The following is a 12,809-nucleotide window of genomic DNA, read 5'->3' as shown; positions in this document are numbered from 1 at the left end:
GCCTGAAGTTCATTTGGTGTAGTTGGCTTTGGGCACAGTCCAGACCATTTTCACAATCAAGGCCTTATTACAAGTCAGTGGCAAACTTTTTATTCACTTTAATGGTTCTGGGTCACCCATAGTGCATTTAATGATAACTTTAAAAACTGCGAGGGTAAGTGAAGAGGAAACTCAGTGAACTCAGCTTCCATTTCCCACATTTACTAACAGATATTGGGGCTGAATTTTTTACTATCTCTGCTAATTATCTGATTTGAATTTGTTGATTACATGTATTATGCACAGAATTTTCTATTTGTAACACAAGCTTGTGATTCTAGAGCCTGACAAACATCAAATATATTTATATTCAGAGTAGCTGTTTTGGCTATGCAGCAAAAATATAACAAAACCCCAAATCCATAAAACAGTGATAATTTTGCATTGTCAAAGGCTTTCATGGTTGGAGTCACTGGGTAGTTGTAGGTTTTTCAGGCTGTATGGCAATGTTCTAGAAGTATTCTCTCCTGATGTTTCGCCTACATCTATGGCAGGCATCCTCAGAGGTTGTCAGATCTCACAAGATGAAGTGATGTAAGTCCTTCCTTCCACCCGGAGTGTGGTGGAGGCTTCTTCTTTGGAGGTTTTTAAGCAGAGGCTGGATGGCCATCTGTCGGGGGTGCTTGGAATGAGATTTTGCTGCTTCTTGGCAGGGGGTTGGACTGAATGGTCCATGAGTTCTCTTCCACCTCTACGATTCTATCATTCCTTCCTTCTTTTCCCCTTTTTTCTCTCAAAGTCCAGTAACCCATTTCAGGTAAATAAGGTCTTTCTCTAGCTTTGGCACAGTGATGCGCCTTCACACTTGGCTAGGTGTGTTTGTGCAAAGCCAGATTATTTTAGTTAACATTAAAAGTGAACTCGCTGTTCTACCTGCATGTCTGGGAGAATTGCCAGGAGACTTCCCAACATTTCAATCAGAGGCTCAGGGTTGTAAAGCTGTCAGTTTCCTTGTAGGTTAATTTGCCCTTTCCCTTGGACCTACCATTTCTGTTCATTTCAAGAGAAAAATCAACCCAGGTCCTGGGAGGTGTTATTTTATGTTGATTTTAGTACAAAGACTTTCGTTCTCCGTTTTCTTTGTTCTTTGGATGACTGCAGATGAAGAATGTTCTAAAGAACCAAATAAAACTTTGAAGTGGACACTTCCAATGTCATAATATATATTATCTATGTGCACACAATAATAACCCTTTTCTTCTAGATGAGCCTTTCTAAATCAGTCTCAGGAAAACCCTGCATAAAAAGTTATTATCTACAGCTCATTTCCCCTCACCCCAGTCATGATCTTTCGCAGAACCACATGTGACCTCTTGCAGAGTCTTAGGGTTTGAGGAAACCCTAGTTGAAAAACCTTGTTCTACCATGCAAAAGAAACCTTAATCTGATTTGCTTTCATTTGAGAATCAGCAACAGCCAAGAGAAGTGAGATCCTCTCACTTGTGGCCCCCAAACAATAGAATGCGATGCAGAATCCGGTAGGATATTTTAAAATAGTCTTTTTTTAAACACAGTATTTCACTCAACCTCTTCATTGCTTACTTAGGACTTAATTTAGGCTACATATTTTTTGGTGACCAGGGAGTTAGCTGCATTAAATTCAGTAGGACTTACTGGTACTTCTGAGTAGCCATGTCTATGATTACATTGATACTGAGCAGCAAAATTTCACCAGAGTTTTGCAGAGTTTCGTATTGAACTTTAACTCCAGAATATTCAATCTAGCAGTGGGATTTTGGGAAAAGGGAAATTATTGTGAACTGTGGTTTTCATACAGGGAAAGATTGCTCCCCCCATTTCTTCCTAGGTCAATGGACAAACATCAGGATGTGTTCTTTTACTTTAGTTCCAGCCATGCCACCTGTATCTATATTTCTATATGCAGTGCTTTACTCTGGTAATAGTAGTTAGTAAATCTCTTTTTAAATGAATAATGAGGCTTGTCAGGTCAAATGTTCAGAAAGGTATTGGTCTGAGTAATTACATATGAGAGATACGTTAAATTACCTAAGAGTAATTTATTTTCCTAGCAAAATACACCTACAGCTTTATGGGTTGTAGGGGTCAGTTTCACAGCCTACTTCCATAATAAATTCTGGTTAAAAAGTCTGCTACTGAGGGTGGAATTTGAAAATAATTTGCCTGGACATTCCACATTCACTGTTTGCATCCAGCTCTTTGAATTATCGGTAGGACCTCCATCTTACAGAAAGACATAGAACTCATGTCTCTTCAATATTTTCATATTTTTCTCTGAAAGTTTTCGGCACGTGTTTTTCCTGAATGCGTCCTATATTCTCAGCGTATCATCCTGGGTAATAACAGGCTTTGCTCTGTGCTTCTCTTAAGAGCTGGTCATGGCAATAATAACAAGAAGAAAAGGGAAATGGTTCAACACATTGTTCAGCGATCTTTTAGATTTCACTGAGCAGATGACATGAGTGACAGAAATTGAGAGAGTGCAGCGTATGCAGGCCTGGCATACAGAAGCCTGCAGGAAAGGTAAGCAAAGCTATCAAATACATTTTGTATAAGCGCTTCTTCGGTTGGAATGATTTTTGAAGTTTTTTAGGCCTGCAGGTTAATGTCCCAGGAACATGTCGATGTGGCTGAGAAGCAAGACCATGAACCTGGAAGATAGAGACAGACAGGTTCTCTGGGGAGCGGAGATGAAACTAAACAGGTTAAGAGCTTCACCTGTCACAGATGAACTACCTCTGCATTGAAGGCGGATGTGGAAAAAAGACAGGATCCACTGGCAAGAACTTCCAAATGTGCTGGGTAAACAAAACAGGGCACGCGGGGAGGGCTAGGCAGGGAGAGAAAGCCTAGTTTGTAACCCAAGGAGAAAACATTCACCATAAATAGCAGCTCACTTGTAGCAAGACTTATGTTAAGGCTTGACAAATTCACCTGTCTAGGGCCTCACACATTGCTGATTTATATGACTGGGCAGGTGGAAAGTGCTGAGCCTTTTCTGCGAGGGAAGTGCAGTTGCCATCACTAGCGGAGCAACTCTGAACAAATGCCTTCCCCAACACTGAGCGAAGAATAGAAGAGTTTCACAAATTAGCATTACTTAGATGAGGAAATTAAAGCCACCTAATGAAGAAATCTTGCGCTTTTTCATACTGCAGAATTATAGCACTATGGTTTGACTGTAATGAAATCCTAGGGTTTGTAGTTTGATCTGAACCAATACAGCTCTCTGGCTGAGAATTATAAATGGCTCTCCCTAAACTGAAAATTTCAGATTACATGGGATGGGATCATGGCAGTTGACATTGAATTATAGTTCTATAGCTGTATGGTATGAAAAGGGCTTGTTCCTTGCACATAGCATGGTACTGGGGAATGTTTGCGGATTTTAAACTTCAGTGTTTTTAAACTGTTATTTCTTCTCTGGAAATATCTCTAGAAATTCAAGAGTGGGTACTGAATTAATAGCAACCATGTGCTGCTGAATTTACTCAAGCTTCCTACATTCTACCCAATTTGCTGGGAGCCCGCATGATGTAGTGTTGGACTATAACTTTGGAGAACAGATTCAAATCCCTTCTAGATTATGAAAACTCATTGGATGACCTTGGGCACGTCATATAATCTAAGCCACAGAAAACCCAATGATAGAGTTACCATATGTCAGAAATAACTTGAAGGCACACAATAACAACAGCAACAGCAATCCAATTTTGTGTAATCATCTTCTAGATTTATACTGTAACTGGTAATCCATATAATATAAAGAGTGGAAAGAGGGAATGTCTAATATTGGTAGGTCATAACCACCAGGGGTAGAGTGAAGGACACTGGACAGGTAACAAAAATTCAACCATTATCTTCTGCTCTCTAAGATTTCCACATGAGTATCTGATAGAAAGTGGTGCATGTCCCCACATGCAGGAATGTGAACGAATGATTGCTTATATCCTCATATCCTGCTGTCTTGGGCTTTAATAATCTCCTATGCTTTATATCTGGGGATAAGAAGCAAGCAAAAGGTTGATAGCAAATGCCCTAAATTTCCATGGGAACTTGAAGATGAGACATTAATTTGCTCATACATTACTCACTTCTTAATAAGGTAACGCCTGTCTGGAAGAGGCATAATCTGACATGACTACATTCTAATTTACCAAGTCAAAACAAGTGACCTTAGTTGCATTTTATACTGTTTGTCCAAGTGAAACTGCTCGATAGGCAAGCTGTGTTGTCTAAATCTGTGTTGTTGTTTTTCAAGCATTGAGTGTTACCTGTCAGTGAAATAGTCAGCAGTGTGAGATGTGATTTTTACAGCTGAGCCACACATGAGAACAGATGCGTGGGCAAACAGAAAATTATTTTGTTGGTGCCAGATCAGTACTGAAAGATTGTCAATGTCCCTTTTCAGTGTCATATCAATACTGAAAGCCTGTCAACCTCAGGTTGGGGACCCTGGGACTGAAGAAGAAATTCATTTAGACATATAGCCTGACCAATTTGAAAGGTGAGTACAAAAAAAGCAAAGCAAGTAAACAAAAGAAAAATCACCAAACCAAACCGCATCAGAACAGAATATGTTGTTTTATTAATAGATAATATCACTCAACTTTTGGGGGCATTGTTATTATCACTTGATCAGCTTTAATTTTTGTTTTAAAAACCCCTCACAAACATGTTCTTTTTGTAGCAGAATACAAACTGTCCCTTTCAAAATCCTCAAATAAGTGTCCAAAGCCTGGAAGGATGTTGTAATTTTTTTTTTAAAAAAAAAACACAAGTATTTTGTGAGAAATAGTGAGAGAAACAGGAGAAATGGGGAAAGTGGGATCCAGGTCCACTATGCAGATGTAAGGTCAAATTTATGATATGGCAGTAACCATTAAAATGTGCTTTTACATATAATGTAAGTAGAATCATATTTTTTATATCAAAAAGTATATGTACATTTGAAAAATCAGCTATTCCCTAGTATGTCTTCTTCTACTTCTTCAGTTATATTCTGAGTCCAGGTCTCCTTACATTTCATTTTCACTTCATAATATATGCCTGTGAAAGTTTTGAATAAGGATAGCAGCGACATTTTTTACAGGATGTCCACTGCCATGTAGTGTATCCAGTGCCAATGCCCCTCAGCTCAGTGGATTGAGCCAGGCTAAATTTGAGGAGAAAGCACCCTGGCAGAAGCTCTCTCCAACAGCAGACAGACATACTGTAACTTCCACCAAACTCTGCCTTCTTCTTAAATTTAGCCCAACTCAATCTGTTGAGCTGGGAGGTATTGGATACTATGTTTATCTCCTATGTGGAAGTGGACATCATGTATAAAATAACCACTTTGTCATTTTTAAAAACCCACTTGGCCATTGCAGTGATAGAGCAAAGGAAAGGGAAGAGAGTTGAGCACCTTTTCTGATTTGATGTTTCCTTGCTTTCTTGGAAAGCCCCTGAGATCAGAAAAGCTGAGATAATTTTGACATGACTTAGGGAAAGTTTGTCCACCAGCGTGCAGAACTTCTTCCTCCTTTTTAAAAATCTAATCCTGAGTCCCCAAAGCCTGATTAAACAAAAAAAAAGATTTGAATATACTTCCCCAAAGTATTTGGTCTTTGTTTTTGTTGATGCTGTAGAATAAAACATTATGTAATACAATCACTGACTCTCAACTTTCTCTCTCCTCCTCCTCCTCCTTTCTCTCTCTCTCTCCCTCTCTCTCTCTTCTCTCCACAGGCTAAACCTGGAGGACCATTGAAATTTCTAGATTCTAAATGAACTAGAATCATGATCTGGCTAATGGAAAACATTTTGAGGAAAAAGATTCTGTCTCAGTGTTTACCCGTGTTGGCCAACAGGAACACGATCTAACCTATGAACAGTTCAGATAGATTTCACCATTGCATTCTGTCCTGATTTCTCTGCCCTTTTCAATGTCTCTCTCCCCCCACCCTCTGCCTATATAGTTCTACTGTGTCTGTCTCTGTGGTTTGCATACATTTGTTATATTTTCCTGCTGAGGGCATAGCTGTAGCTGAGTGACTTTGTAAAGAATGGTCAGTCACCCATCATCCTATTTAACAGAATCACTCAACAGCATTAAAATGCTGAAGGCATTTAGCCGGCTGTCGTGAAAACTGTTGTGGCTATTGGGAAACCTTTCTGATCCTGCTAGCCGCAAGCCCTTCAGTGGATTGTTTACAGAGCCACTTTTGATGGACATTTATTTTACAAGTAAAACATGTCTTAAGCTACAGATTCAATAATTAAATGGAACATCTTCCTTCCCCTGTCTCCCCATCCCCACTTCTTACGTATCTCCCCATCTTCGATTTGCTGGCTATAGGGAAAAATTAATCCAATGTAAATTTCACAAAAGTTTTGAAAGATATGCTTTACTTTGTGTAGTAACCATGACAAAAGATGTTGCAAAGAGCTGCAACTTTCTAGAGTCTGTTCATGTCATTGGGATAAACACACTTGCTGTTGTGTCAAAACACACGTAAGTATACAACTATGATTAGGTGGTGAATATTTGATGAATCACCTGTGCAGGTTTCTTTCTTTCAAAAATAATGCTCCATTACCCTGATATTTATGGTCTTACAATATACCTGCTTACATAAATACTCATAATGTAGCATAAGAAGGGATGCTCCACTGTGCGTAACATAAAATCATATGATAGAAAGTCAAAGTATAAATCAATATTGTATGTATTGATCCTAAGAGAAACAGGAGAATCTAGAAATAGTTATGCATATTGAAGGGCCATTTAAATTAGTGAGAGTTAAATTCTTAATGAGTGCTTATGTTCAATTGATTTTAATGGGTCTTGTGTGCTTAACTTTCTCTGGATTGTATTCATTATGGGGTAGGAAGTTAAATTATTTTAAATAATCATGAGTGAATCTTAGTCCCTTTGTTTTCTATTCAAGTTGTAAACAAACAAGAAGCTCAAAATGGTCACATGCTCTTCTTCCAGGTTCATCTGGCAAAAACTAGAGTAAATACAAAACATGAAACTGTCCTATGCTGAATCAGGTACTGTTCCCAAGAACCAAGTATTATTCTTCTGAACCCCAGTGGCTATCTATGATCTTTAGTAGGGTTATTTCTAGACCGCAACACTTGGAATTCTCAGAACTTGAGATTGAATCTGGGAGCTGTACTGTGCTACTGAGTTACATGCCATATGAGAGATTGGAAGCCTAGCAGATGATGGGTTATTTCAAATGCATATTAGATGAACTCCAGCCTTATTCCATTTACATTACTGTCTTCTGCTCATTTCTTCTTACTCTAGCATTGTCTTCTTCTTCTAGACTACCTCTTTCACCTCAACTAAACATATTGTGGCATGCTGCCTAAAGGTCTCATTCCCCCTGTTCTAGGCTACTCTTCCATTACCTCCCATTCACAATATCCTTCTTCATGCCTTACTGCTTCTGTAGGATCAGCATCAGTATATGGCAGAATGAGAAAAACCAGAGAGAATCTAGAAAGGCTAAACATGCTCTACTATACTATGACATGGCAGCAGCTCAGTCAGCCTACTGGAGCCCCCGGTGGTGCAATGGGTTAAACCCTGTGCTGGCAGACTACTGCCCAACAGGTCAGCAGTTTGAATCTGGGAAGAGTGGGTTGAGCTCCCTCTGTCAACTCTAGTTTCTCATGCAGTGACATGAGAGAAGCCTCCCACAAGGATGGTAAAACATCAAACATTCGGGTGTCCCCTGGGCAATGTCCTTGCAGATGGCCAATTCTCTCACAACAGAAGTGATTTGCAGTTTCTCAAGTTGCTCCTGACATGAAAAAAGTCAATCTACTTATTAGGTAAAGGTAAAGGTTGTCTCCTGACATTAAGTCTAGTCGCGTCTGACTCTGAGGGTTGGCGCTCATCTCCATTTCTAAGTTGAAGAGCTGGTGTTGTCCGTAGACATCTCCAAGGGCATGTGGCTGGCATGACTGCATGGAGCACCCTTAACTTCCCACCGGAGCAGTACCTATTGATTTACTCACATTTACATGTTTTCAAGCTGCTAGGTTAGCAGAAGCTGGGGCTGACAGCAGAAGCTCACGCCGCTGACTCGAACCTGCAACCTATTGGTCAACAAGCTCAGCAGCTCAGCGGTTTAACCTACTGCACCACCGGGGGCTCCCTAATGTACTTATTACCCAGTGCATTACAAGTGGATTTTGGCTGCTGGCTTCCATGTCAGGTGAATGGTGAATGCACGCTGGGTTCCAGACTTTAAAAGACTTATTCAAGTTGATAAATATATTTTTATGGGGGGCAATAGGGCTCGGAACATTGGGTAATATCTTTAAAACATATATTAAATCCCAGAGGTGATTCACTCTAGCCTTGATCTGGAAGCCCCTGGCCATCACTGATTTCCCTCCCTGAAAATGTGCATATTCACATCATTTCATATAGAGATAATTTCCTTCCTTTCTTACGGAAGGTCCCAATAAAAATCAAACACTGGCACATGTAATAATGAGTGAAATCACAACAACCTAGAGATTGACCCTCATGTCTCTGGAGAAGTTGGGCTTCATAGTGTAACCACATTGAATTCCTGAGATGCTTAGCACACAGCTGCACAGTAAATATAAGTCCAAGTGAATAATTATGCTCAGTGCAAATGTGTGTAATATGGGAAGGGATAAAAGTTATTTGTATGTGGGCGGGTGGTCTTGAGGGACAATGCATACCAGGGGCAGCCTAGAATGATGTTAATGGTTCAAGATTTCATCCATTCATGTTTGCTGAGGACAAGGGAAAAATAATAAAAAAGTAAAAATGAATTTGCCAAGTGACAGAAGTATGAATGGAATTCTGAATGATTTGAAAAATAAAAAAATAGAAAGTCAAGGAAGTTAATTAAAGATTCTGGACCATTGAAAAGCTAGCAAGCAGGGATAACAGTGAGTGAAAACCTCAATTAAAACTTGCTAAATCAGTAAATAAGGGGTGAAAGATTGATAACATGTCTCATACCTCAATATCTACCATGGAGAAAAAGTCTTAGCATTCTGATAGAACAGGAGTTCCCAAATGTTGCTCTTCCAGATGTTTTAGACTTCAGTTCCCAGAATTCCTGACAATTGGCCAAGCTAGCTGGGGCTTCTTGTAGTGCAAAATACCTGTTATAGATGGAGCCCTATCCAGAACAAAGACTCTTGATCTTCTAAAAGTATGAGTTATTCATGAAAGTATAATTAAATATGTGCTTCTTTCAGCCACAATAAAACAAACAGAAATAAGTGTATGTTTGAAGTTTATTTTGTGTATAAAAGCACTGAAATATTTGAGAAGGACAAGGAAGGCTGATTCAGCCATCTTGGCTTGATTTTCTGTAGTCCTCCATGACTGTATACATCATCTTGAGATGTGTTGTTTTTTAACAGGAATGTCTCATCCCTAGGAAATTTGAGAGCTATGACATGTGCTCCATAGAGATATGGTTGGCTCAGGCACTGCAGCGTTTTTCAGCACTATAACAAAACTTTTGTGTGGCTAACTTGAGTTATGATGGTTTTTATTTTGTACAGCTAATTGTTTATGTTTTTTTGTACTCTCCCACCCCTGAAATGTATAATAAACATTGAGTCAACATAAATGATAACTCATACAAAGAACTATTACCAGTGGAGAAGAGGTTGATCCAGAAATATGCTGAGCCTTTGATTCTAAGTTGGTAATGTTTGGAAATGCTGACTTAGCTTCTAGCATCTAGGGAAGTCATAGGTTTTTCTTTTTCTGGTAAATTTGCTAAATAATTGTGACTAGTTTTTTGGGTTATGAACATCATTTTACACTATATTTTAAAGGCTGTGCAGCCTCTACGTGTCTGACTCTTTGAAGTATTTTTAGATATAAATGTACTAGCTGGTGTACCTGTATCTGTTTTAGATTTTCTCACAATTGGTTTTCAGTTCATGTCTTTTGGCTAGTGAAAAAGTCTCTTAGCCTAGTGCATCAATATCTGGAGAATCAAAGGTTCTAAATAAATAAATAAATAAATAATAACTCTATTCTTATATATCTCCCAGAAGAGACTCGGGGTGGCTTACAGATGACACAAAGTGTCTAAAAACAAACATAAAAGTGACCACAATATAAAATACAATAAAATAAAACACATTCACATGTAAAAACATCAATTCAGACTCAATCAATCTGCGATCCTCTATCCTCTTAACCCATGTTCTTAACTTTATCTTGCCTTTAAATAGATAATGTAACAATATGATTTATAGCAGTGTATACAGTTCCAGATTCTGTAGCATTTTTTCATACTCCCAGAAAACATTTGTGTTGTTTATTTATTGTCGTTTTTCTTTTGTAGAATACACCATCATTGATATATTTTGTCCTGAATAAGGCACACTAAAATTACCAGCTAAAAGTATATTTTGGGGAGCATAAGAGTATAACAGAGGCCTGACATCTGAGTTTCCAACAGATACAAAAACCCTGCATGGCTCTCACTGGCAAGATCCTGGCAAGAAACACATGTTAGAGTGGCAATGTTCAAAATGATCTAGTCTCTTCACTTAAAAAATAGCCTAGCTTGGCCAAGCCCAGTTCCCAAGTGAGCCAAGGAATTCTCGCCCATTATTAGTTTTGGAGATTTGTATTTGCCTTGATTTAATCAAAACAGAAACAGCAGGAGGGAAAATCAGTGGAATGCAACTCTTCAAATTTCAGTGTGATCTTTCTCAATATGATATCTTCCCTTTTCCTTTCTGGGATACAACTCTACATTTCTTACTTGAGTTAGCCTTACAGAACCTGGTATGTTGGCATAGGCCATGGAACAACTGGAACAATTGGTTGTTGAGCTTATTTATTTATTTATTTATTTATTTATTTATTTATTTATTATTTAAACTTATATGCCGCCACTCCCCTGGGGCTCGGAGCGGCTTACAAGAATAGCTAAAATCTAACAAAATTTAAAAGCAATTTAAAACAATGTAAAAACAAAAATACCAAACATTAAAAGCCTGTCAAAACAGGTATGTCATGGCTTAGTAGTGCCATGAGTAGCCTTGAGATACAGTTAACATTGTTTCATACCATTCTTGTTTCATTGAATGCAGATTGCCGTCCACATGGATGGAACCAGAATCTGTGACTCAGTTCTTCCATCCTTTAAAATGCTGAGAACGACTACATTCCTAGATCACTGAGACACTGCAATGATTACAGTGCCACATCATTTATCCAAATAGCCTGGAGGGCCATTGGAATAATCAGAAGCTCAGATACTGATGCTGTTTAGAAGGGTTTGCCATGAGCCAGGCACATAGCTGGTGTAGAGTGATGGGACGTAAGAGAAAGCAGAGATACACTAAAAGGAGAAGTACACTGCCAAGCTAAAATTGTCCTATATTTTCTCTCTGAATTTTTAGATGAATCAAAATTCCAAATGTATGTATTATTGTATTTCCTTGAATTGTCAAATATTTTATAGCATGAATTATTATTAAACATTCTTGAGAAACCTATATGGAAATATGAACTAGATGCAAAGGAAGAAGGTGGGAAAATTGAGAAGAGAACAGCAACAATTTAAAGAAATGCAAATGACTCCATACCGTGTGTGCACATGCTTTCATGTCAGCTGTTGACTTATGGCAATCCTATGAATTTACTTTGGTTTTTCTTAGTGAAGGTATACTCAGATGCCAATTCATTCCTCTGAAATACAGCCTTACAGATCTGGCACTCTGGGGCAGTATCCCATCCAAGTACTAACCACAGCTGACCCCCAGATTGTATAACTTCCTTCCAAGAGAGTCCATCCCTGTTGGTCTTCCATAAGCAGGACAAGACTATTTTCTGTAGGCAGGTGTTTGGAGAAGGATAAGGGGCACATTGCTGGGGAGGTTTTAGGTGGGATTTGGAGAGTACGGTTTTAAAATGCATTTTAATGGTATTTTTTATCTTACACACAATACTGTTTAATTTTTTAAAAAAAATTGCTTTGTTTTAAATTGATCAGAGTGTTAGTCACCTTGAGTCCCATGGAGAGTCAGGCAAAAAATAAATAAAGTAAATAAATAAAACACATAAATAAAATCTGGTGCCCTGGGATGCTTAGGCCTCTTATTCCATACTACTAGTAGAAAATAGCAAACACTTTCAATAATTATTGAGGAAAGATGAGGAAGAAAGCAGAGTCACAGTTGAACATGAAGAAAATACAAATTGTGGCCACAGATAATTTACATAATTTTTGAGTGGATGTTGAAGACACTGAAATAATCAAAGCAAACAGTTTAGTCAAAAAATTAGAAGAAGACTAAACTTTGGAACAGCTATTATGTAGGAATTACATAAGAGTGAAATATGGACCAGCATATATGAACCTGGTCTCAAAATTTCTGGTAGTACAAAACACCTCACCTTCTCAAAACAAACAAACAAAACAAAACAAAAAACAAAACACTCAAAACTGTGTTCATATTAATATTTTAGGTCAGTGTATATGGTAGTTAATTATTCTTAGGACCTCACCAGACCAGCAAGGGGAAAGTGGGAGAAAGCAGAGAGAAGCAGAGTGAATTGTCTCACACAGTTCCCTCCTGTCTCTCCCCGTCTTCAGGGATGGCCAGACATCCCAGCTTACTATTCCTTGCCCCATTTTTTTCCTGCTCTTTACTCCAAATTTCTCTATCATGAGTTGAATGACACTCAACTCTGATAGAGTTCTTTGGGCTCTGTTTCCATGTGCTTGGGAATCCCATGGTGTCCCAAAGGAAGGGCCTTATGTCATCTG

At 38.5% G+C, this 12,809-nt stretch overlaps 1 long non-coding RNA gene across 1 annotated transcript; it reads left to right on the top strand.

Moving 5' to 3' along the window:
• Nucleotides 1–2,207: 2,207 nt before the first annotated feature.
• Nucleotides 2,208–9,990, top strand: LOC132775569 (uncharacterized). The gene is made up of 3 exons (XR_009631562.2): nt 2,208–2,820; nt 4,430–4,525; nt 5,749–9,990. It is a non-coding gene; the product is annotated as an uncharacterized lncRNA (long non-coding RNA).
• The last annotated feature ends 2,819 nt before the right edge of the window (nt 9,991–12,809 follow it).

Source organism: Anolis sagrei, chromosome 1 (genome assembly GCF_037176765.1).
Source record: "Anolis sagrei isolate rAnoSag1 chromosome 1, rAnoSag1.mat, whole genome shotgun sequence".
Classification (NCBI taxonomy): Eukaryota; Metazoa; Chordata; class Lepidosauria; order Squamata; family Dactyloidae; genus Anolis; species Anolis sagrei.
The sequence above is the reverse complement of the archived record's forward strand: the minus strand, read 5'-3'. Positions and strand labels throughout refer to the sequence as shown.